Source organism: Muntiacus reevesi, chromosome 13 (genome assembly GCF_963930625.1).
Source record: "Muntiacus reevesi chromosome 13, mMunRee1.1, whole genome shotgun sequence".
In the NCBI taxonomy this organism is placed as follows: domain Eukaryota; kingdom Metazoa; phylum Chordata; class Mammalia; order Artiodactyla; family Cervidae; genus Muntiacus; species Muntiacus reevesi.
This window is the reverse complement of record NC_089261.1, coordinates 52,514,422-52,539,827: the sequence shown is the minus strand read 5'-3', so window position 1 is coordinate 52,539,827 and position 25,406 is coordinate 52,514,422. Positions and strand designations below refer to the sequence as shown.

At 38.9% G+C, this 25,406-nt stretch overlaps 1 protein-coding gene and 1 non-coding gene across 8 annotated transcripts in view; one reads left to right on the top strand and one right to left on the bottom strand.

Moving 5' to 3' along the window:
• Positions 1-601: 601 nt before the first annotated feature.
• The window catches only part of ELF2 (E74 like ETS transcription factor 2), a 92,345-nt gene continuing 67,540 nt past the window's right edge, over positions 602-25,406 (top strand). For 2 of the 7 annotated variants that reach the window (XM_065904803.1, XM_065904799.1), the window contains exons 1-2: positions 602-776; positions 25,262-25,349. The gene's annotated coding sequence lies outside the window, so the exon portion shown is untranslated. Of the gene's footprint in view, positions 777-1,225; positions 1,246-18,791; positions 18,919-25,261; positions 25,350-25,406 lie in introns of those variants that run through there. The other 5 variants (XM_065904802.1, XM_065904804.1, XM_065904805.1 and 2 more) reach the window with 5 other exon arrangements.
• Positions 15,827-15,933, bottom strand: LOC136146230 (U6 spliceosomal RNA). The gene has a single exon (XR_010658948.1). It is a non-coding gene; the product is annotated as a U6 spliceosomal RNA (small nuclear RNA).

Genomic DNA, 25,406 nt, shown 5'->3' with positions numbered 1-25,406 from the left:
GGCCCGCGGGGGCCCTCAGAGAGGGGGCAAGGGTGTGTGAGTGCGGTCCGGGCCGGCGGCCGCTGCAGGTGCACGCGCGGCCCCGCTGTCCCCCACGCGCCGGCCCGCGTTTGGGAGCCCCCGCGCCAGTCCCGGGCCGGGGTCGGAGTCGGGAACAGGCTGGCGAAGGCGCCGAGCAGGAAGCGGGACGAGTGGCGAGAGTCTTTACCTGAGAAGGCGGGCTTGGGAGAAGTTGGGGGGCTACAGGGCGGGCGAGACTCGAGACGGCCACGGAAGCACGTTGGGCGGGCTGGTGCGGGCCCAGGGCGGCGGGGCCCCGCGCGGTATAAATAGCCGGCCGGGGTTTGACAGGCGCGGCGGTGACTGGCGGTGCCGCCGCTCCCCCCCCCGCCCGCCGCCGCGTGGGGAGGGGAGGAGCGCTCGGAGCGGGCGGGGTGGGGGAGGCGGACTCGAGTGTCCTGGTGGCGGCGGCAGGAGGCCGAGGGGGAGGAGCCGAGGCGGGGGGTGGAGGGCGGGGGCCACCATTGCTCCCCGCGCCGCGCTCAGTGTCGCCGCCGTCGCCTCGGCGGTTGGGGGGTCGGTGGGGCGGCGCGGGCGGGGGGCTCTGCGCGGGGCGGCGCGCCGCTGTTTTGTCTCCTCCTCTCCCAGTGGAGCGGCTCGGGCAGCCGGGGAGGCCCCGGCTCCCACCGGACGCCGCGGCGGCGGCGGCGGCTAGTCCGCGGCCCTGCCGGGAGGGAAAGCGACGCGGCGGTCTTCCCGGGCGACGCGGAGAGCAGGTAAGAGCGCGGGCCGCCGAGGCTGGTGGGAGGGAGGGAGCGCGGAGGGTGCGGCGAGAAAGGCTTGCCGTCCCGGGTGCCACCGCCTCCCTCCGCGCCCCCGCCCGGCGCCTGTGTTGTTTGCTCCGGGGTTTGCGGAGGGTTTTCCGGAGGCTGTGGCGGTGACACCGGCCGGGAGCTGGGAAAGGGGGCTGAGTGCCCCGGGGCAACGGTTGGGGAGCTGGACTTGGAGAAAGGGGAAGGCGCGCGGCGCGCCCGCCCGCGAGGAGCGCGAGGCGCGGAGCAGGGCTGAGGGAAGAGGTTACAGACCCCGGCGCGGGGGATGGGCCGCGCGCAGCTGGTCTGGCTGTGTTTACATCGCCGCGCGAGTCACCTCTGCCGAGAAGCGGACTGAACTGACCCGCCTTATCCCGCGAGGAGGCCAGGGCGGGGGTCCGGCCCTAGAGGAAACGCGTCCTGGGAGGGTCGGGTAAGGCGGGAGGCGGCGGCCGGCGCCGGGGCAGGGCGGCGAGCCCGGGGCGGGACCCGGGAGGCTGCGGCCGCGTGGGGTGGCGTGGACGGCTGGGGAGCAGTTTCCTCCCCGTCGGGCCTCCTAGCCACCTCTTACCTTTCCTGCCCTCTGCGGCTAGCTGGCACGGCAGGTTGTACTCGGTCATTCTTTTATTCTCTCTCTCCACCCCGGCCCCCCGCTGCCACTTCCCCCTGTTCCCGCGGGAGTGGGGAGGCTGGGCTCTGACAGGAATCTGGTTTTTAAACAAAACAAAAACGGGCTCGGTAACACGCGCGTCCAGTGACCGCCTTATGGAGCCTCTCTTCGTGAAGCTGGCCCTCAGGGACCGTGTTCTTGGATGTTGGAGGGTGGAGGGGGGGACGCGGCAGGAGGACGGGGAAGGCTTGGGTAGGGCTGGAACTGACTGCCTGAGCAGCTTTCCGAGCTGGGCAGCCGAGTCCCCTCTCTACTCTACTGGGGCATTTTTATTGCATGTCAGTAGAGGACAGAGAAAATATTCCATTACTCCAAGAGTAATCTAGATCGAATCGTTACTAATGTTAATCATGTGCCAGCATCCTGGGCTCCTTTTCTGCAGAATAGTCTTTAAGTTCATAGTACTTCATGAAAGAAGTAAGAGGCGAACACTTGATTGTACAACTGTGAATTTCACCCCCTATCTTGTGTTTAGCAACATTTATTTCAACTGTGTGGTTTAAATTTTAATCCGGTGATGATACAACAGTAATCTGGTGTTTAGTAATCAGACTTGCCTTTCTTTTTAACTGTGAGTCTATCGTGAGATAAATTATGCACTTTGTCTAGTGCTGTGGTCACAGAATAGTGCCAGAATGCACAGAAGAATGTCTTCTTTACAAAGATAGGATTGGATATTTGAGTTTCAGAATTTCTTCTTTTCTTCAGAAGGTAGAATGACATTATATAAGCCTGGAAGCTGATTGCATTTAAAGGGGTTTAGGAATAAGGTCTAAATATGATGTAATAGTTTACAAAGTGAGTTTATATGAATATTACTGAGATAGATTCTAAAAACATGAAATAGAAAATTCATATATCTTGGGCATTTGAAATTGGACAATTTAATGTCAGTATTTTTTTAAACTTAGTGACTGAACTAATTGATAAATGATTACTTTTCATTTCAGACATATATACTCATTTACAGAATAATCACAGTAGGTTGGAAAGAATTTATAACTTTGAGATTTTTCTATCCTAAGTAGATAGATTGAAACTGTGGCTGTGGTAGGTCCTTATCAGTGTTGATGGCTTTACCTGCTCACAGATTGTACACCAAGGTTTATTGTCCTTGATGATAATAACAGCTTTATTGAGATATAATTAACCTACCATTCAGTTCACCAATTTAAAGTGTACAGTTCAGTGGTTTTTAATATATTCACAGAGTTGTGAAACTATCACCATAATCAGTTTTAAAACATTTTCATTATCCCCAAAAAGGAACCTCATACCCATCAACTGTTACTCTCCATTTTCCTCCAAAACCCTCAGCCTTAGGCGAGCACTAATTACCTTCTGTCTCTATTCTGGACAGATTACATAAATGGAATCTTACAATGTGTGATCTTTCATAACTGCTTTCTTTGACTTAGCATAATGTTTTGAGAGTTCATTCATGTTGTACCATGTGTCATTATTTCATTTCATTTTTATTGCTGAGTAATATTCCATGGTATGGATGGATATACCACATACTATTTATCCATTGATTAGTTGATAAACATTAGAGTTTCTACTTTTTAGCTCTTACAAGCAATGCTGCTATGCACATTTTTGTACAAGTTTTTGTGTGGATATGTTTTCATTTCTCCTGGGTATATACAGTTTTTTAAAAAAATTAGTTTTTTGAGTTATTTAATACCCCAAATTAATTCTGAATGCAAAATTTAATACTTTGTTAGTAAATATATTGAGTTGTTAAATTATCACCACAAGCCAATTTTAGAAATTTTATTATCATTTATAAAAATTCTTTCTAGTCTTTTTGCAGTTAACCCTTATTCTCACTCTTGGCCCCAGTCAACTACTGGTCTGTATTTTGTTTCTATAGATTTTTCTTTTCTGGATATTTTATGTAAATGGAAACATAGAATATGTAGTCTTTATCATCTAGCTTCTTAACATAATGTTTTGAGGATTCATCCATATTGTAGCATGCATCAATATTTTGTTCCTTTTTATTGCTGAATAGTATTTTGATGTATGGATATACCATATTTTGTTTATCTGTTGACCAATTGATGGGCATTTGGATTGTTTCCAGTTTTTGACTGTTGCAAATAATGAAGCTTGAAAGTTTAAGTCTTTAGTGTGGACATATGGTTTCATTCTCTTGGATAGATGCCTAGGAATAGAATTTCTGGGTCATCTAACTTTTTGAGAAACTGCCAAACTGTTTTTGAAAGTGGCCACATTTTATATTCCTATCAGCAGTGTATAAGAGTTACAATTTGTTCATACCTTTGCCAACACTTGTTATTGTCCTTTTTGTTACAGCCATTGTACTATGAAATGTTTAACTCTTTGTGATTTTAAATAGCAGTTTTCTTAAAGATGCAAAGTGTTAAGCATTTTTTTCATATAGTATTCATATATCCATTTAGGTGGAAAAAGCCATTCAGATCTTTTGCCCGTTGTTGAATTTTTATTGACGTGAAAGAGTTTTTATAATACATTCTGGATGCAAGTCCTTTCTTAGATACATGATTTTACAAATATTTTCTCCCAGTGTGTGGCTTTTCTCTCTCTCTCTTTTAATTGGAGTCTTTTGAAGCACCAAAGTTTTAATTTTGGTGGAGCTTAATTTCCCAATTTTTCTTTTATAGATCATACTTTTGTTGTTTCAAGAATTCTACCTCATCCAAGAGCTTAAGGATTTCTTTTTTGTTTTCTTCTAGATATTTTATAGATTTTGCTCTTAGATTTATGATATATTTTGAGTTAATTTTTGAGAATGGTGCAAAATAAGGGTCTAAATTCACCTGCTGTATATGGGAAGATCCCCTGAAGGAGGAAATGGCAACCCACTCCAGTATTCTTGCCTGGAGAATCGCATGGACCAGAGGAAGCTGGCGGGCAATGGCCCATAGGGTCACAAAGAGTTGGACATGACTGAAGCGACCTAGCACGCAACATAACGGGTTGTCTTAACACCATTCGTTGAAAAGATTGTCATTTCCCCATTGCTTGTAAATGTGAAGATTTAATTCCAGACTTGCAGTTCTGTTTCATTATCTGTATGTCTGTCCTGTGCTAGTACCGCTCTGTCTCCATTGCTGTGCTTTATGGTAATTTATGAAACCAAGTAGTGTAAATCCTTAAATTTTGTTATTTTTTAAAATTGTGGCTCTTCTGAGTTACATGTAAAGTTAAAAAAAAATTGACTTGTCATTGTCTGCAAAAAAATGTTTCGGAACTTTGATGGGGAATGCATTGAATCTGTAGATCAGGTTGGGATGAATTGCTGCCTTATAATATATATTATTATAATATTTTTTTTAATACAGGAACATGTAATTTTCCTTTTATTTATTTATCTTTAATTTTTCTTAGTGATGTTTTAGAATCTTCAGTGTACAAATCTTTTACTTAAATTAAAAAAAATTATTGTAAGAACACTTAACATGAGATATACCGTCTTGACTTAAAGACATTTTATTTATTTATTTATTTTTGGCTATGCTGGACTTTTGTTCTTGCTTGGACTTTTCTCCAGTTGAAGCAAGTGGGGCCTACTGTCTCGTTACAGTGCTCTGACTTGCCACTGCTGTGGCCTCTCTTGTTGCCGAGGCACAAGCTGTAGGAACCATGGGCTTCAGTGGTTTTGGTTCCTCGGCTCTAGAGCACGGGCTCAGTAGTTGTGGCCCGTGGACTTAGTTGATCCGCAGCATGTGGGATCTTCCTGGACCAGGGATCTGGTGTTCCTGGACCCCAGGGTGTCTTCTGCATTGGCAGATGGATTCTTGAACACTGAACCACCAGGGAATCCTTTAATTTTTTAAGAATACAGTACACTGTTGCTAACTGTGACAAAATGTGTAGCAGATTTCTTTATTTGGTAGAGGGTTCCTTTTAAATTCTATTTTACTCAGAGTTTTTTTTTTTTTTTTAAATCAAATTTTACTGCAGTTTATCAGATGCATTTTCTGCATCTCTTAACATGACAAACTGTTACAGTTGCTCAGGCTGATCCTGGTTTTAGTACTGGAACTCCTGCTTCTTGGGAAACTCTTAGTCCCAGACAAAACAGAACAGTTGGTCATGTTAATGTCTGAGATGATCATGTGGTTTCTGTTCTTTATTCCATTAATATAGAGTTCTATATTAACTGATTTTTAACAATTAAACCAGCCTTGTATTCCTGGGGTAAATCCCACTTGATCATGGTATATAATTCTTACTATTTGCTGCTTACTATTAGTTTGCTAATGTTTTGAATGTTTTTGTGTCTATTCTTATGGAAGATACTGGTCTGAAGTTTTCTTGTGACTCTTTGGATTTTGTAATGTTTTAATCCCAGAATAAATTGAGAATTGTTCCCTTCTCTGTTTCCTATGAGTTTGTGAAGGATTGGTGGTATTACCTCCTTAAATATATTCATAGAATTCATCAATGAAATATCCTGGGCCTAGATTTTCCTTTTTGGAAAATTCTTAAACTACTAATTCAGTTTCTTCACTGGACCTATTCAGACTTTTTTTGCTAAGTTTTGTGTTACTAGTTTTGGTAATTGTGTTTCTAGGGATGTGTCTATTTCATCTAAGCTATTTAATATTTTTGGCATTCTCTTTGTAATAGTCCTATATGTGCTTTTAATTTTGCAAGCAAAGGTAGTGATGTCTTTGTTTCATTTCTAATTTTGGTAGCATGTTTTTTCTTTTTTTACTTAGTCATTTTAGGAAAAGATTTGTCAGTTTCGTTTTCAAAGAAAAAAGTTCTTCTGTTTTCTGCTTCACTGATTTCCATTTTAATCTTTGTAATTTCATCCCTTCTGTTTGCTTAATATTTCGCTTACTTTTCTTTTTTCTAGTTTCTTAAGATAGAAGCTTAGGTTATTGATCTGAGATCTTCTTTTCTGATATAGACATATAAAACTACACATTTTCTTCCAAACACTCTTAGCGACCATATGTTTTTATATGTTCTGCTTTTTAAAATTTTAATTCATACTTTCTCATTTCCTTTGTGATTTCTTCTTTGATCCATGGTTATTTAGAAATGTATTATTTAATTTTCAGTTATTTGGGGATTCCCTAAATTTCATTGTTGTTAATTTCTAGTTTAACTCCCCTGTAGTAAGAGAACATACTTTGTATTTTTTCTCATTTTACATTTATTGAAACATCCTAATGACCTAGGTAATCTTTCTGAAGAATGTTCTGTGTACACTAGAAAGGTATTCTGCTGTTGTTGGGTGGAATATTTCATAGGTATCAGGTCAAGTTGGTTCTTTGTTGTGATTTTCTGTCTAGCTTTTCTATTAATTACTGAGAGTGAGATATTAAAATCTATTATTATTGAAGTGTCTGTGTTTCCTTTCAGTTCTGTCAAGTTTTGCTTCATATTTTTGGGACTGGTATTAGATATGATATATGGATATAATAATACACATACATACATTTTGTAGTAGTATTTTTTCTGGTGTTAGTGTGGCTACTCCAACTCGCTTATGTTTTACTGTTTGCATTACATATCTTTTTCTTTTTAACTTACTTGTTTTGAATCTAAAGTGTATTTTATAGACAGCATATAGTTAAAACGCTTGTTTTAAAAAATTAATGTGACCACTTCTGCCTTTTGATTGGAGAATTCATAATCTGTTCACAATTTAATGTTATCATTGATAGTAAGATTTATGCAGTTCTGCTAGTTATTTTCCATATGTCTTATTTCTTTTCTATTTCTTTCTTTGGCCTCTGATGCCTATTCTGGAGTTAATAGTTATTTTCCAGGCTATCATTTTAATTCCTTTGTTAGTTTTTTAACTGGATTTTTAAAAGCTATTTTCTTAAGTTGCTTTAGGGATTACAGTGTGTATCTTAATTTATCAGTTTGCTTCAAAATTGACTGATTTAATTATAGTAAAATATAAAAACTTTGCTCTGTTTTTTCCCCTGTCCTGTCAAGATTGTCATACATATGAAATTTTTATGTTTTAGGAGCCCAACAATACAATTTTACAATATTTTAATGTAATTGTATGTTTTTAAAGATAGTTAAGAAAACATTTAAACAGTTTCAAAAATATTTATTAAAAGATAAAATAACATATTTATCACATGTTTACAGTTTATGTATTCTTTATTTTTTTTTTTTATGTATTAATTTATGGGCCTATTATTTCCTTTCAGTCTCATGAACTTCCTTTTGGATTTCTTGTAAGGAAAGTTTGTTACTAATGAATTATCTCAGTCTTTGTTTCTTGGACTTGTTTTTATTTTGCCTTTATATTTGAAGAGTACTTTGGCTGGATATAGAATTCTTTGCTGCATTTTTTTTTTCTTTTAGCATCTTGAATATGTCGTCTTCTACTTTCTGGTCTGTATTGTTTCTGATGAGTAGTTTTTCTTTTTGTGCTTTCAAGATTTTCTTTCCTTAGTCAGCAGTTTTACAGTGATATGTCTGGGTGTGGATCTCTTTGTGTAATCCTCCTTTGGATTCAGTAAACTTAAATGTAGTGGTTAACATTTTTAAACCATTTGGTAAGTTTTATCTATAATTTCTTCACATATTTTTTCTATTCTCCTTTTTTTCTAGGACTCTCATTACATGTATGTTGCCATGCTTCATGGTATTCTTATATTTCTGAGGATCTGTTAAACTTTTTTAAAATTATTTTCTCTTCTTCATAATTGGTGGGCTTCCCTGGTGGCTCAGATGGTAAAGAGTCCACCTGCAAGGCAGGAGGCCTGGGTTTGATCCCTGGGTTGGGAAGATCCCCTGGAGGAGGGCATGGCCACCCACTCCAGTATTCTTTCCTGGAGAATCCCTATGGACAGAGGGGCCTGGTAGGCTATAGTCCATGGTGTCGCAAAGAGTTGGACACCACTGAGCAACTTTCACACAGATTGATATAGTTTCAAGTGCACTGGCTGTTTCTTCTGTCATCTCCAATCCACTGGTGAACTCTGCTAGTGAATTTAAAATTTGGTTCTTTCTGTTTTTTCCACCTGCACTAAGTGGCTTTTGGGATCTTAGTTCCCCCACCAGGGATTGGCAGTGAAAACTTTGTGTCCTAACTGCTGGATATACAGGGAATTTCCCCAAATTTTGGTTCTTAATATTTTTCAACTCTAAAATTGTTAATACTTTTTAACTCCAGGATTTACATTTACTCTTTTTTTAAAAGATAATATCTGTGTGTTTATTGAGATTGCCTATTTTATGAGTTATAGTTGTCATACTTCCCTTTAATTTTTTTAAACATGGTTTTTTTGTTTGGAGATGAAATTAAATTTTAAGTAGAAGATGATATGTGAGCTATGTTAAATACTAAAATGAAGTTTGTTTTACTTCTAAATTATATTCAATATTTTAATCTGTATTTCATGATATGCATAAAAGTATATTACTCATAAATGCTAAATTTCATCTGATAGTTTCTTTTTAAACATAATTAGCAATTTACTTACAATACTATTGTTTACTGATAAGTAGGATCAGTGTACAATTTGAAAGACATGCTATTAATGCTGAAACCTTAGTTCATTTTCTAACTTGCTTATATATTATAAAGTCTACATGTTTATTTGTATTTCTTGCTGCTTAATTCTCTCACAGTAGGTGCTAATGGGTAAAAACAGCAGAAGAAGCCTAAGATAGCAATATAATGTGTTAGAATGGTTATAAAATATCAAAGTCTTTATATGAGCCTGCACATTTAATAATATAGTATTTATTCATTTTAGTTCCATGAGAGATTATAGTAAATAAGATAAATGTAGTACTTGTTTTCATGGAACTTTATATTCTGTTAGAGGAGACATACGTTAAACATATTAACAAGATAATTTTAGAGAATGATAAATGTAATGAACAAATAAAATATGGTAAAGTGAAAGTCACTCAGTTGTGTCCGACTCTTTGCGACCCCATGGACTATGTGGCCCATGGAATTCTCCAGGCCAAAATACTGGAGTGGGTAACCTTTCTCTTCTCCAGGGGATCTTCCCAACCCAGGGATTGAACCCAGGTCTCCTGCATTGCAGGTGGATTCCTTACCAGTTGAGCCACCAGGAAAGCCCACAGTAGGGTATTGTGATCTCAAATAGAGAATGATAAGGCAGCTACATGGAAATGTGATATAATTTTGGTGGGAGGGGAGCCATGAAGAAAATGTCTCTCTGAAGAGGTGGTGTTTGAGGTGAAATCTGCATGATGGGTGAGGAGGATTCAGTTTGTTCATGATCTGGAAGAGCTTTGTAGCCTAGAGAATAGGAGGTACAGAACAAGCTTGGAGTGTTAACAGGAGCAGGGCCGGTGTGGCTGGAGCTCAGCAAGCCAGTGAAAGAGAAATTAAGGGATGAATGAGATTAGAGAGGTGGGGTGGGCTTCCACTGGGTTATCTTTTTTTTTTTTTTTTTGGGTTATCTTTATAAAGACCATGTTAGAGTTTAGGTTTTTTTCTAAGTGTGGTGGGAAAACAGTGGAGAAATGTTTCAGTGACTTAACATTTTTAACTCAGGAGTTAATTACAGCCTGAAGCTCCAGTACTTTGGCCAACTGATGCAAAGAGACGACTCATTAGAAAAGACCCTGATGCTGGGAAAGATTGAAGGCAGGAGGAAAAGGGGATGACAGAGGATGAGAAGGTTAGATGTCATCACTGATTTGATGGACTTGAGTTTGAGCCAGCTCCAGGAGTTGGTGATGGACAGGGAAGCCTGGCATGCCGCAGTCCATGGGTTGCAAAGAGTCGGACACAACTGAGCAACTGAACTGAACTGATACAGTTTTATTCTTTTTAGCAACTTCTGAGTGTGAGTAAATTTCTGAAGGGTTTTCTATAAATGATTTTAGCTTTATAAAGGATAGAAGGGAAAGTAACTTTTCCCACTTCTTCCTTGAACTTCACTGAAAAATACAACAAAAAAATCAATATCTATTGAGTTTGTAGTACAGTTGTAACAGTGGCAAAGATTCTTGCCTAGAGATTAGAGTTCCAGGTGCAGTGGAGAAGATGATACTTAGTTCTTCAAGTTAAAATAAGCATGCATTTGTTCATAAGTAGTTCAGGCCTCAAAGTGAGAGACTGGGTGCACTTTTCTCCCTAACTACTTCTGCAGGGCCCTTTTAATTTAATACTATAAGAAAGTTTATATTTTGGTTTCAGGTGTAGTACATATGGGCAAGTCTTAATTAAGATTGAAAGCTTATGCCTGAAAAGCTTTGTTTGTTACTAATAGAGAGTTGCAGGCCAATGCTTCTTTCTAAAAGACAAAAAGCTCAACCCCTAAAGAGAGCAAAGGAGAAAGAACTTCTTGTGCTGTCAGTTTCTCCCTTAGGCCTACAGGACTTGATATGAGAGAATTTGTGAGTTAAATAATTAATTCCCTCCTCTTACCACTTCCCCCATTTTTTGGGGGAAAGGGAGAAATGTATGCTTATATAGATAAGATATATATTAATTCCCATTTAGTATATTTGAACCTTTCTGATTAGCCTATGTTATGAGCCAATAAGGAAGTAGGTAGAGAAATCTCCCAGGGTTGGGTGGGAGAGGTTCTATGTGATTCTTTCACAGTTTTAATGTTAAAAACAGTTGTATAATCATGAGGCAGAAAAACTTAAAGAGCATAGACTCTGGATCCAGACTGCTAATCTCTCTTGGTTTGTTGTTTGACCTTGAGTAAGTTCCTTTAAAAAAAAAAAAAATCTCCTGGTGCTTCAGTTTCCCCAGATGTAAAATGGGGAATTATACTTGTTTTGTAGGATTGTGTAGATTTACTGGATGAATACATATAGCAGGTTTAGAATAATGCTGGCATGGAGTAAGTGCTCTATAAATGTTAACTACTATTATCCCTTCATTGTTTGGAAGAAGAAAATATACTCTTAAGCTAGGCTGGTTATTGACTTTCCTCTAGGATAAATTCACACTAATGAATTCATATCCTGTTGAACCAGAATATTAAAAAAGTTTGTTGTAAAGAGCAGTTCTTTGCTTCCTTTTAAATCACAAAAGTGAAGAAGTTGCCAGAGACTTTAGAATGATCTGTACTAGGGTCTCTCCTTCAAAAGGAAAATTTTTCCCAGTTTGCTTTGCTGAATAGAGCCTAAGTAGATTTGAGGTTTCTTCATGACTGGGAATCTGCCATACATTCAGATCACCGCTAGCTTCAGCTTCCCATAAAGCAGTTGCTTGACTGCCTTAATCCATTTGAAACAAGTCTTTTCTTGTATCTCCTTTTGGGTGTGCAAGAGCTAGAGTGACCAGGCTTGAGACTCTAAACATCTGCACAGTGGTCATGAGATGAGCCAATGACCTTTTTCCTTAAATTTTGTTGTGCCAGGTCTTAGTTGCAGCACACGGGCAGGATCTTCGATCTTTGTTGTGGTATGTGGGATCTTGTTCCCTGATCAGGGATCCAACCCTAGCCCCCTGGTTTGGGAGCATGGAGTCATAGCCACTGGACCAGCAGGGAAGACCCAAGCCAGTGACTTTTGATTGTTGCTTTTTCCCTAACCAAACATCCAAGTACATATTCTTTTATCTGGTTCTTGCTTGATTTGGAAATGTCCTTATTCATAGAATATACGTGGCTGAACATTTATTTCCACCATTATAGTATTTCTTACAGATAGTTTGTGGAGTAAGTATAGAAATGAATATTCATTTAAGTTTAGGGTGACTGAGTAATGATCAAACCTTTGGGGACTTCCCTAGCAGTCCAGTACTTAAGGTTCCACGCTTCTACTGCTGGGGGCTCAGGTTCCATGCATACCTCTTGGTGCAGCAGGGAAAAAAAAAACCTTTGTTGCTTATCTGCAATCTTCAAGATAGGCTGGATTCTAAGATGTACTTAATGTGATCAAGTCCTCCCTTGTTATGCTTATTTCCTTATTACTGCCCTGGAATTTAAGCGTATGTGAAGAGGTAATAGAGATTAGGAGGATAAAAATATTAAAGGAGTATAGCTAGGCAGCGGTATCAATTTTAGCTCCAGTGGTAACTGTGGGCAGCCAAGTCAGGTTGATTTTGTCTTGCTGTTTCTTTGCTCATCAGTTCTTTAAATAACTAATGTTTGATTATTTGGAATACTTTTAGATGATAATTCCCTCCTAGATTTTCATCATCCTAAAATTAATTGAACATACCAGCATTTGTTAGATTACACCCAGAAACCTGGCCACTGTAGTTCTATCGTCGATGAAGAAACCAACTGAAACACGCCTGACAGGAAAAGCGTCACAGTACCTTAAACAGAACTCGGATGATGTTGCAAACTATCTAAGTTCACTTCTTATCTGTATGTGATTCTGTGTCTTTTTTTGTGTGTCAAAACTCAGGGCCATGAGTAAACGCGGATTTTAAGATACTGTTATCCGTGGTACCGGACTCTTGAAGTGCAGAATTGTTTTTTTGCTTGGCAAGTTATCTTAGTTGATTTTCCAATTAGCCTGTTCAGTCTGTTTCTTCTTCTATAAAATGAACTCTAAAATCTCTTCAAATAATTTTAATGCAGTTTCTTTTATCTTGTCATTTTCTGGGATCCAGTTTATATCTAGATGACTCACCTTGCCCTAAAGTAAGTCCCATGACAATGACCTCTTGCTGCCCAAATAATTTCCAACCCTGACTTATGGGCCCAGATATTTGTAAACTATATAACTTCTTACACTCAAGTTCCATTTTCAGAAGGGGATTCTTCTTTCCTTAAAAGATTCATTAGTTTACTTTTTATCCCTTTAAAATGTACTGATTTTTGTTTTAACAGATAACACTGAACATCTCAGTTTGGCATGAGGAGGAGTTAGGTTTTAGGTATAATCGTCTATTCTGTTACTGCTTTATTGTTAATATGAAGCTTTGGCAGTATGATACAATTCTGATTAATGCTATCAAAGAGATAATAATAAGGTCACATTCATTCAGTATTCATAGTGTGCCAGGTACTTTATAGAAAGGCTTAAAAGAACTAAACACACTGACTTCCTAGAATTGTTTCACTATCTTTTTATGGATGAGGATATTGAAATTTAAAGAGATAAATAACTGTCCAAGGTCAAATAGAGGTGAGGCCAACAGTCTATAAATTTTTATTGAGTACCTGCTGTATTCTGGGAATACAGTGGCCAGCAGGCTCTTAAGTTGCACATGCTCTTAAACATAAAGAATTCTGTTAAAATAGTCATCATTAATACAGGGATAATTATTTCTGTTTCATCTGGTTATATAAGAATGAGAAGACAATGCATAAAAATGCATGATTTAGTAACAAAGAAAAAATAGACATTGATATTATTGAGGCTGTCATATTAGCATTATAAACTACATACATAATTTCCATCAGACTTGGTAGATAAGTAAAAAAATTGAACAATGACTATTTTAGGAATTGAGTTCCAAATTTAAAAGGATTAATTTTAGCAATAAAATAAGAACAGTTAAGGGTTTTTTGGGGGGGAAGTTGTGAGTTAAACTGTACATAAGTTTAGATTATCAAGCTGCAGTTTTTTTTAGTATGATGATAATGTTAATACTGTACAATAATGTCTCTTTAATAGGTTAACTTTGTAGCATTGTCCTCTCCTTTTAAAATCTAGTTTATTGAAGTTTAATCACATGTAGTGAAATTCATCCTTACATTTCCATGATTTTGACAAATTCAATTTGTATCATTATGCAGTCACCACTACAATCAAGATGTGAACAGTGCTATCACCCCCAAAAGTTCCTTGTGCCCTTTGAGATCAACTCCTTCCCACTGATCTGTTTTCTGTTCCTATAGGACCTTTTCTTGAGTGTCATATAAATGGAATTTTCCTTCCTCTTACTGATCTGTTAGGCTGTTTAGATATAGTTGCTGCACTAGCAAGTAAGATAACCGTGACCCTCTATGCTGCTACAGCTTTCTTACAAATTAGGAATTACATTAAGAAGCAACTAAATCAGAAAAAATTGACACAGCCTGTTGGGAAATTGGAAAAAGAAGTTTGTCCATGGTTTAATATTAATAAATGTTATTTAGCTTACCCAACATATTATTATTATTTTTTAAATTTTATTTATTTATTTGGCTGCTCTGGGTCTTAGTTGTAGCATGTGGGGTCTAGCTCCCTGATCAGGGGTCAAACCTGGGCCCCCTGCACTGGGAGCTCAGAGTCTTAGCCACTGGACCACCAGGGAAGTCCCTACCCAACATATTTAAAAGGAATCAGTTCATATGAATGGATTTCACATTTTAGATGTTGTCATTATTATTCAGTTGCTCAGTCATGTCTGACTCTGTGCCCCATGAACTGCAGCATGCCAGGCTTCCCTGTCCTTCACCATCTCCTGGAGTTTGCTCAAACTCATATCCATGGAGTCACTAATGCCATCCCACCATCTTATCCTTTGTCACTCCCTTCTCCTCCTACACTGTAGATGGGAAACTAATAAAATCAGTTTTAAACCTCTCCTTTGACCAACCTCAGTTGTACAAAATTCAGTTCATTTGCTCAGTCGTGTCCGACTCTTTGCAACCCCATGGACTGCTGCACGCCAGGCCTCCCTGTCCATGAACAACTCCTGGAGCTTACTCAAACTCAGGTCCATCGAGTCGGTGATGGCATCCAACCATCTCATCCTCTGTTGTCCCCTTCTCCTGCCTTCAGTCTTTCCCAGCATCAGGGTCTTTTCCAATGAGTCAGTTCTTCACATCAGGTGGCCAAATATTGGAGCTTTAGCTTCAGCATCAGTCCTTCTAATGAATATTCAGGACTGATTTCCTTCAAGATTGACTGCTTTGATCTCCTTGCAATCCAAGGGACTTGTAAGAGTCTTCTCCAACACCACAGTCCAAACCATCAATTCTTCGGCACTCAGATTTCTTTATAGTCCAGCTCTCACATCCATACATGACCACTGGAAAAACCATGACTTTGACTAGACAGACCTCTGTTGGCAAAGTAATGTCTCTGGTTTTTAATGAGCTGTCTAGGTTGGTCAGAGCTTTTCTTCCAAGGAGCAAGCGTTTTTTAATTTCATGGCTGCAGTCACCATCTGCAGTGATTTTGGAGCCCAAGGAAATAAAGTCTATCACTGTTTCCATTGTTTCCCCATCTATTTGCCATGAAATGATGGGACCAGATGCCATGATCTTAGTTTTTTGAATGCTGAGTTTTTTTTTTCCATTTATTTTTATTAGTTGGAGGCTAATTACTTTACAATATTGTAGTGGTTTTTGCCATACATTGACATGAATCAGCCATAGATTTACATGTATTCCCCATCCCGATCCCCCCTCCCACCTCCCTCTCCACCCGATCTTTCTGGGTCTTCCCAGTGCACCAGCCCCGAGCACTTGTGTCATGCAAAAATATGGAGTGCTTCATGAATTTGCGTGTCATCCTTGCGCAGGGGCCATGCTAATCTTCTCTGTATCGTTCCAATTTTAGTATATGTGCTGCCGAAGCGAGCACTGAATGCTGAGTTTTAAGCCAGCTTTTTCATTCTCCTCTTTCACTTTCATCAAGAGGCTCTTCAGTGGGGTCATCTGCATATCTGAGATTATTGATATTTCTCTCGGCAGTCTTGATTCCAGCTTGTGCTTCATCAGCTTGTACACAATTAGATAAATCATCCGTGATTCATGACACAGAATAATTTACCCAGTTGTTGTTTCTTGTGATCACACATGAGTCCATCATTCAGATGAAAACTAGAACCTTTTTTTTTTCTTTTTGGTTTCACTGGAGTGGGTCGCTGTTCCCTTCTCCAAGGGATGTTCCCAACCCAGAGATCAAACCTTGCTGGAGGGATCTCAGTTCCCTGACCAGAAATCGAATTTGAGCCCCAGTAGTGAATGCCAAATCCTAACCACTGGGACTGCCAGGGAATTCCTGAGAACTAGAATCTTGACAAGAATTTACATCACATTTATCTGTGTGTGCCTTAATATATTTAAAAATCTTTAATAGATTTTGGTTGTGTATATTTCTCATTAATTAGTAGGAGCTCTCCTTTCCCCCCTTTTTGGAGGGAGGGGAATTACTCTACCTAATGTCTTGTCTTTCAGTTTTGTTTTTGGAGTCTGTTAAGAATTTTTTAAAAAATTGGTGTAGTCATGTTTAATAATTCTTTGTTTCTTGCTTTCCATGTATTTAGTAATTTTTCCTTAACTGTGAATTCATGAAGATATTCTCTATTTCCTTCTAATTTGAAAAGGTCTTTAGGTCTTTAGTATACCTGTATTTAGGTCTTTAGTACACCTGTAATTTCATGAGTGGTGAGAAGTGGTAATTTAATTTTTGTCTTGTATGGATAATCACTTGTCCCAGCATCATTTAATAGTCTGCGCCCCCCCCCCCCCATTGATTTTAACACTGCCTCTTTCTACATTGTTTCCAATATGCATGTGTCTTTTTCTGACCTCTATATTCTGTTACATTGTTATATTTGGTTATGTCTACACCACTACTTACTGTCTAATTACTAGATTAGACTAGGTAGGACAGTTCTTTTCCAGGGACTTTGTTCACTTTTGCCAGTTTCTCTTGTGTATACTTCCCCCCTCTTAACTATCTTTGTCAAGTTTTTTGTGAAACCTTCTTGGGATTTTTAACTGGAAATATGTTGAATTTATTGGGCTTCCCTGGTAGCTCAGCTGGTAGAGAATCTGCCTGCAATGCAGGAGACCTGGGTTTGACCTCTGGGTTGGGAACATCCACTGGAGAAGGGAACAGCTACCCACTCCAGTATTCTGGCCTGGAGAATTCCATGGAGTATATATATAGTCCATGGGGTTGCAAAGAGTCAGACATGACAGAGTGATTTTCACATATTGAATTTGTTAGATGAATTTGTTGAGCATTGGTATCTTTAAGATATTGAGCTTACCTATCCAAGACTGCCAGGGAATTCCCAAGACTTCTTTAATCTTTTTCAGTAGATTTATTTATTTTCTCCATAGAGGTCTTTGTTAGATTGAGCCTTAGATATCTTTGTGCAACTTGTGAGATTTTAGTTCCTGGACCAGAGATTGATCCCAGGATGTGGCAGTGAAAGTGCTGATTCCTAACTGCTGAAATTCTGTAACTGCCAGTGAATTCCTAAGTCTTAGGTATCTTATATTGTTGTAATTATTGTAAATTATATCCTTTTTAAAAATTACATTTGCTGTTTCTCATATATAGAAAAGACACTTGATTTTTATATATTGATCTGTATCCACACAGATCGCAAACCCTCTTCTTCTAATATCCAAAGGTTCTTTTGAATTTTCTACAGTATGTAGAGAGTTTTATCATTTATAAACAATGATAGCTTCATTTCCTCCTTTCAGTTCCTTACTCCTTTTAATTTTTCCTTATCAAACTCTGCTGATCAGGATTGCTAGTATGGTTTTGAATTGAAGTGGCAATTGTAGGTATATTTGTTCTGTTCCCAGTATTAGGGGAAAGTTTTAAATATTTTGCCATTAAGTCTTGGCAGCTTTTTTCTTTTAATTATAAAATTTTATCAAGTGATTTTTATTGTATCTACCAAGATGATGTATAAATTATTACTGCGTAACAGGTTACCTGCAACATGTGTTGATGGGTATGTGAAGAAATTAGAACCTTCATACATACTGATGAGAATGTGAAATGATGTCATTTGGCATTTTCTCAAAATGTTAAGTGTAAAGTTACTATGTGTTCTAGCAATTCACTCCTGGGTATATACCAAGGGAAAATAAAACATGTCTACACAAAAACTTGTGCATGAATTTTTATAGCAGCATTGTTTTATAATAGTTAAAAAGTGGAAACAATTTTGTACCAATTGATGAATGAATAGATAAAATGTGATATATCTATGCAGTGGAATCTTATTCAGCAATAAAAGAATTGAAATACTAATACATGTTACACATAGATGAATCCTGAAAGCGTAGTAAGTGAAAAAGTCAGTCACAAAAGCTCACATATTTAAAATTCTATTTATATGAAATGGCCAGAAAAAGCAAATCTCTAGAGATAAAAGTAGATTAGTCTTGCCAGGGACTAGGGGTTGGGGAAGGATGGGGAGGGACTGCTAATGGACATGAGGTTTTTTTGAGAGGGAATGCTGAAGACGTTCTAAAATTAGATTGTGGTAATGATTGCACCACTTCATTAATGTACTATAAACTTCTGGGTTATATGCTGTAAGTTGGTGAACTGTATGATATGTAGGTGTTAGTGTTAGTCACTCAGCTGTGTCTGACTCTTTGCAACCCCACAGACTGTAGCCCACCAGGCTCCTCTGTCCATAGAATTCCCCAGGCAAGAATACTGGAGTAGATAGCCATGCCCTTTTCCAGGAGATCTTCCCGACCCAGGGATCGAACCTGAGTCTCCTGCATTGCAGGCAGATTCTTTCTCTCTGAGCCATCAGAAAGCCTATGATATGTGAATTATATCTCAATAAAACTGTTTCAAAAGGTAAGTACGTATGTAGTTTTGTTAGATGTTGCCAAATTCCCCTCCCAAAGTGTGCCAGTTTGCATTCCCATACTTTTATAATGTATAAACGTACAGTTTTACCAACAGATTATTGTTATACTTTTAAATTTTTACCAATCTGATAGATGAGAGAAATGGTATTTCAATTTTTAAAAAATTTGCATTTTCCTGTGAGTGAATTTGAACATCTTTTCTTATGTTTAAGGGCTATTTTTATATCTAACTTTGTGAATTGTGTGTTTTTCATATTTCTCTCTTTTTTTTTGGTCCTTTATTCTCTATTTTGTTGTTCAGTCATTAAATGGACTGCAGCATGCCAGGCTTCCCTGTCCTTCACTATCTCCTGGAGTTTGCTCAAACTCATGTCCATCGGGTTGGTGATGCCATTCAACCATTTCATCCTCAGTCGCCCCCTTCTCCTCTTGCCCTCAGTTTTTCCCAGCATCAGGGTCTTTTCCAGTGAGTCAACTTTTTGCATCTGGTAGCCAAATTATTGGAGCTTCAGCTTCAGCATCAGTCCTTCCAGTGAATATTCAGGATTGATTTCCTTTAGGACTGAATGGTTTGATCTCCTTGCTTGTCCAAGGGACTTTCTTTTTTTTTTTTTCTTTCTGGTTTTATTTATTTATTTATTTATTTATTTATTTATTTTTTTCAGTGGGTTTTGTCATACATTGATTCCAAGGGACTTTCAAGAGTCTTCATCAGCACCACAGTTTGAAAGCATCAATTCTTCAATGCTTAGCCTTCTTTATATGGTCCAACTCTCACATCCATACATGACTACTGGAAAAACCATAGCTTTGACTATATGGACCCTTGTTGGCAAACTAATATCTCTGCTTTTTAATATGCTGTCTAGATATGTCAGCTTTTCTTCCAAGGACTAGGCTTTTAATTTCATGAAAGCAGTTACTGTCTGCAATGATTTGGAGTCAAGAAAAATAGTCTGTCACTGTTTCCATATTTTCCCCATCTATTTGCCATGAAGTGATGGAACCAGATGCCATGATCTTAGTTTTTTGAATGTTGAGTTTTAAGCCAACTTTTTCATTCTCCTCTTCCACCCTCATCAAGAGGCTCTTTAGTTCCTCTTTGCTTTCTGCCATTAGAGTGGTATCACCTGCACATCTGAAAACGAAAGTGAAAGTCGCTCCGTGGTGTCCGACTCTGCGACCCCACTGACTATGGAATTCAATGGAATTGACTATGGAATGTCCATGGAATTCTCCAGGCCATAATACCAGAATACCAGAGTGGGTAGCCTTTCCCTTCTCCAGGGGATTCTCCCAACCAAGGGATCGAACCCAGGGCTCCCACATTGCAGGGAGATTAATATCTGAGGTTGTTGATAAAAAAAAATTCTCTCTTTTAGTAGTCTTTTGTGATATAGTATCCTATTTCCAATATCATAGATAGAATTTTCCTTGTTTTTATACTTTATATAAATCATACACATAAACTGTTTTTGGGGAGAATGTGATCTAAGAATGTGATTCTAAGTAACTCAATTATAGTCTGAGGTGAATTTTTTTCTGAGTGATACTTAGGATTCCTATCATTTCTCAGAGTTTTTTTAGTCCAGAGAGTTGAGTCAGTATTCATCATTCAAAGATGTTTTTCTTATTGTTATGCCAACTTCCACCCCTTCTTCTAGTCCTAGGCCAAATGGTGACTCTCTAGTGAAGTCTTTCTTGAATCTTCCCACCCCCCAGGGCTGATTGGGTGTTACTTTTTTTGATGTTTTCCACTGTACTTTGTAGTTTCCTTTATGACATTTACATTAATGTACTCGCTTTAAATGTTTCTCCTTACTGTAGTCTAAGTTGTTTGAAGGGTGAGTCCTAGCTTTATATTTTTGTGTTCTTGGCTTACTGCTGTGTTTGGTATATAGTTAAGTGCTTAATAAATGTTACTGAAAGAACTGGTGTAGAAGAGAGAAGAAAGAGGTGATATTATTATAGGGGAAGCGTTGTCCTTGGGGAGAGGTAGAATTTGAATAACCAGAGAAGAGGGCATTCCTGGTGAGATAAGGGAACCAGCAGAAGGATAGGGAAGGGAATGAGCTTGGTCTGTGTAGTGAACAGTGAAGATGTTTGTCTTATTGGGATATGTTTGTTTATCCTTGTATTCACCATATCTTTACTGCTGCATGAAACCCCTGGTTTAGTGTATTTAAACTTGGTGCTTTGAGAAAGTAGTAAGAAGATAATATTAAGACGGTAAAGAGAAGCAAGATTTTAAGGAGCATTGAAGAAAGGCGTTAAGTGTTGGGCTTGATGTGGTTCATTGGAGGTGGTAAGTGGATGATCTGCTGGAAACTGTTATTTTCTTGATGTTTTTGTGAGGAAGGTATATAATGTGGATTGGGGGAAGAGAATTACAGAGAATATTGATCCCTTTGGTGATGCAGGTGCTTTAGAGCTGAGACCTGTTAAGACAGCTAGCAATTGGCCAAATGGGCAAACAGAGGAAGGATGTCAAGAGAGAGAAGAAATAGAGAGCTGTAAACAATTGTGGTATTAAACAACCACAGTGGAGGGAGTAAAAAGGGAAGATGAGGCTGGACAAGTGAGCATGGATTAGATTTCCATACTCAGAATGAACATTTCATAACTTCTGAAAAAGAGACCTAGCCCCCTTACTTGTTCTTACTAAATCAGTATGCTTGCAAAGATTGAAATTTCATCTTGTAGGTGATGATGAACTGTTGAAGAATTTTGAGAGGGGCTTGACGTTATTCAGTCTTGGATTACCCTGCTGGTGCGGTTAGATGGACTGGAAAGGAGAGGAGATTAGAGGCCAAGAGGCAAATTCTGAGGCTCTTACAACTTCAAAAAGATGATAAGGACCTCAACTAGGGCAGAGAATATGAGATTATAGAGATGAGTCAAGAGTGAGAGAGGATGATGATGATAGTGGAAAAAGAAGTCACTGATGAGTTTAGCATCTGTTTATTAGGCAACTTGTGTAGGTGATAGTATAGTTTATGGAGGTAAGCACAGTAGGAGAGATCATACTTTGGGGGAGGTAGCAGAGAAAAAGTTCAGTTTGGGACATACTGGGTTTCTCTCACACTTATTCATCCCACTTAATGGCTAGTCCAGGTGCTCTGATTGATTTCTCTGGAGTCATTCTTGATTCTTCTCTTTCATTGACACCCCACATACAGTTTGCTATCCAATTTTGCTTCTTTTATCTACAAAAATTTCTGAAAGTTCACTGTTCACTCACCTACCACTCAATCCTAGCCACCATCACTTCTCACCTAATTATGATATCAGCTTCCAAATTGATCTCTGTGCTTCTGCCCTTGTCCTCTTATCTGTTCTCAATCCAGCATCTGATGATTGATCCTTTTAATAATCAGGTCATCTCTCTGCATAAAATCCTCCTTCTCCCTGGATAAAAGTCAGAGTCCTCAGAGAGGGCTTTCCCTTTTCCTCTCATCCCTTTCTCTTTCCTCTCTGTCATCATCTTCTGTCTTCCTTTTACTCACTTCACTCCAGCTCTGTTGCTGATATTTGAACTACTCAGGCTTATTCCCTCTTTAAGATCTTGAATTTTCCCTTTCCTTTCACTGGGAAAGTCGTTGTGCCAGTCATTGGCACAGCTCATTCCTACTTTCTGAGTTTTCACACATGTGTCACTTTTTCAGTGAATTCTTCTTTGATCACCCAGTATGAAATTGCAACCCTCTTCCTTGCTAAATATTCTCTCCCTTTGGCTCATTTGTCTCCTTAGCCTTTATCACCATCTGCACATGCGTAATACATATTTTGCTTATTTTCTTCGCTCCACACTGGAATTTAAGGTGCATAAGAATAAGGACTTGTGCTTTTAAAAAAAATATTTATTTTTTACTGTGCTGGGTCTTTATTGCTGCACAGGCTTTTCTTTAGTTGCAGCAAGCTGGGGCTACACTCTTAGTTGTGTTTGGGTCTCTCATTGTCGTGTCTTCTCTTGTTGCAGAGCGCAGGCTCTAGGGGGCACGGGCTTCAGTAGTCTCGGCATGTGAACTCAGTGGTTGCGGCTGCCAGGGCTCTAGGGCACAGCTTCAGTAGTTGTGGTGCACAGACTTAGCTCTGTGGCTTGTGGGATCTTCCTGGATCAGGAATCGAACTCTTGTCTCCTGCATTGACAGTGGATTCTTTACCACTCAGCTACCAGGGAAGCCCAGGACTTTTGCTTTATTCATCACTATAACTCTCACTGCAAACTACTAGTACATAAAAGGTGCTCAATTAATATTTATTGATTGGTTGAATTAATTAATGTAGTCCTTGGAATATCCTGGAATAGATGGTTGCTGTTTAAATTTGCAGGGAAGTATAGGCAAGAAAATACCTAGTAGACAAACTGGAGCCCATAAAATGGTTTAGACTGGAAGATAGATTTGAGTGAAGCCAGGGCAGTGTCTCGGATAGTTTAGAGAGAGTGTGAAGATCTGAAGAGGACTAGGGAGGGATGGGATCCTGGAAGTGCCTTCCAGGACTGACGAGAGAGTTACTCTGTCCTTAGAGTCATCCAGGCGGGAACCTTGGTCTGGGCCTTGTGCTTTAGAGGTCCTCATCTGGCCTTTTTCCAGCTATACCGCTCCTGAGAGGATGAGGATTTTGAGGGACTAGTCCATCTGGAAACCATTTCTAGATCAAGCTAAGAGTATTTGTATCCCCAAATTCCCTGTCCACGTGGTCCTTCACAGGTCTCTTCCCTGATTCTCTCCTCTTACACTGTACCACATGTATGTATCTCTGGCCTAAGGGTTGGCCAAGTGGCAGCTGTTTGCAGGCATGTAGGCAGAGGTTAGACATGTCGTCTGGGATGTCCACATGTATATGTATGAGGCTCCTTGTAGTATGGAGTAGAGCCAAAGATGGGATGAGAAGAAGGCAGGCTGCAGGGCGGTGGGGAGTATGGTTTTCACATTCCCCATCGCCTTCCCCAACTGATGTTGAGTCTGAGAATGCCAAATCAGAACTTAGCCTTTTAAGTTTTTATAAAAGTATATATGTCAAGATAGTGGGATAGAATAAAATTTACTAGCCTGTTAGTTTGGTCTATAGCTTTAAAATATTTAAGCATATGGTATGTGGGCTTACATTTGTACTCTTCAAGTTCCTTGAAAACTAGGGGTGGGCCTGCAACAGGAAATTGAAAAAGAGTATCTGGAGAAGGAGAAGATAAATTCAGGGTAGTTTCAAGGAGGGAATAATCAACAGTGTCAGATGTTTCAGAGACATTAAGTCCTATGAAGACAGAAATGTATCCTTTGGATTTGATAACCAGAATTAATAAAAATTTCATTTGGTGGTGATGGATACCAAACTTGTGTAGAAATCAGAAAGTGGAGGCACAGTTTAAATGATTTTTTTTTTTTTTTTTTTTTTTTAAGTAGAACTGTATCTGAGAAAGGAAGGAACTAGAGTGGTAGCTAGAGGGCTATGCAGGGTCATGGAGGAGTCATGTTTAAGATGAGAGGGTCTTGACTTTTCTGGCAGTCCAGTGGTTAAGACTCCATGCTTTTACTATAGCGGGCGTGGGTTAGATTCCTGGTCAGGGAACTAGGATCCCACATGTTGTGTGGCATGGCCAAGAAATTAAAAAAAAAAAGATGAGATAGTCTTATAAATATTTGGATGTTGAGGAACAGAACCCAGTGTTAAGAAAGAGAAAGATAAGGAAAAAGAAGGAATAATTGATGGAACAAGGCCTAAGATCCAGTGCGTCTGTCAGCAGATCAGCTTTAGAAAACATAAGGGCTATTTGAGGAGGCTTGGAGTGTTTGGATTTGTGTGAATGCTAACTTTTGAAGAGTGAGCAAAAAAGTGAATAGCAGGAAAGTTTAACAGGCAATAATATATTAATGTTGTTCAGTAGTAGTTTTCTGGGTTAGTCTTTTTTTTATTATTTAAAAATTTGTTTAAATTTTTAAAATTAATTATTTTTTTAAATTGAAATTAGTTTTTTTAAACTTGACTTAGTACTCCTGGAGTTCTGGGGTTATACTTGCAGCCATGTGTTAAAATCCTCCTGTTGGTTGATTGAAATATAGCCCATAATGTGGGGTATAGGCTATGTATGTGGGAATCTGTTGTTATTCAGTAATTGTCATTTAGTGATGACTTAAACCTTTTAGGTCTGTTAAAAAATTTTTGATTCTTCAGTAGCTTATAAATAATTTATTATGTTCATTATAAAATGTGTGCCATCAGGCTTGGAGATGATTTGTTGTAGTAAGTATATATTGTCTGAATCACATCTATTTTGAATAAAATATTTTTAGTAGAGTTATATTAATACTGTATTTTTTCCCCATTAGTAGTTCCAGAGTACTGCTGGTTTATGTTTTAACTCTTGCCAAGTTGTGAAAGTAGTGAAGGATGCTTAGACTACTTAACATTCAAATTGTAAGTAAAATTTATTTCTGCTGTTATTATCTGTATGATTAGAAAACAGAAATTGAA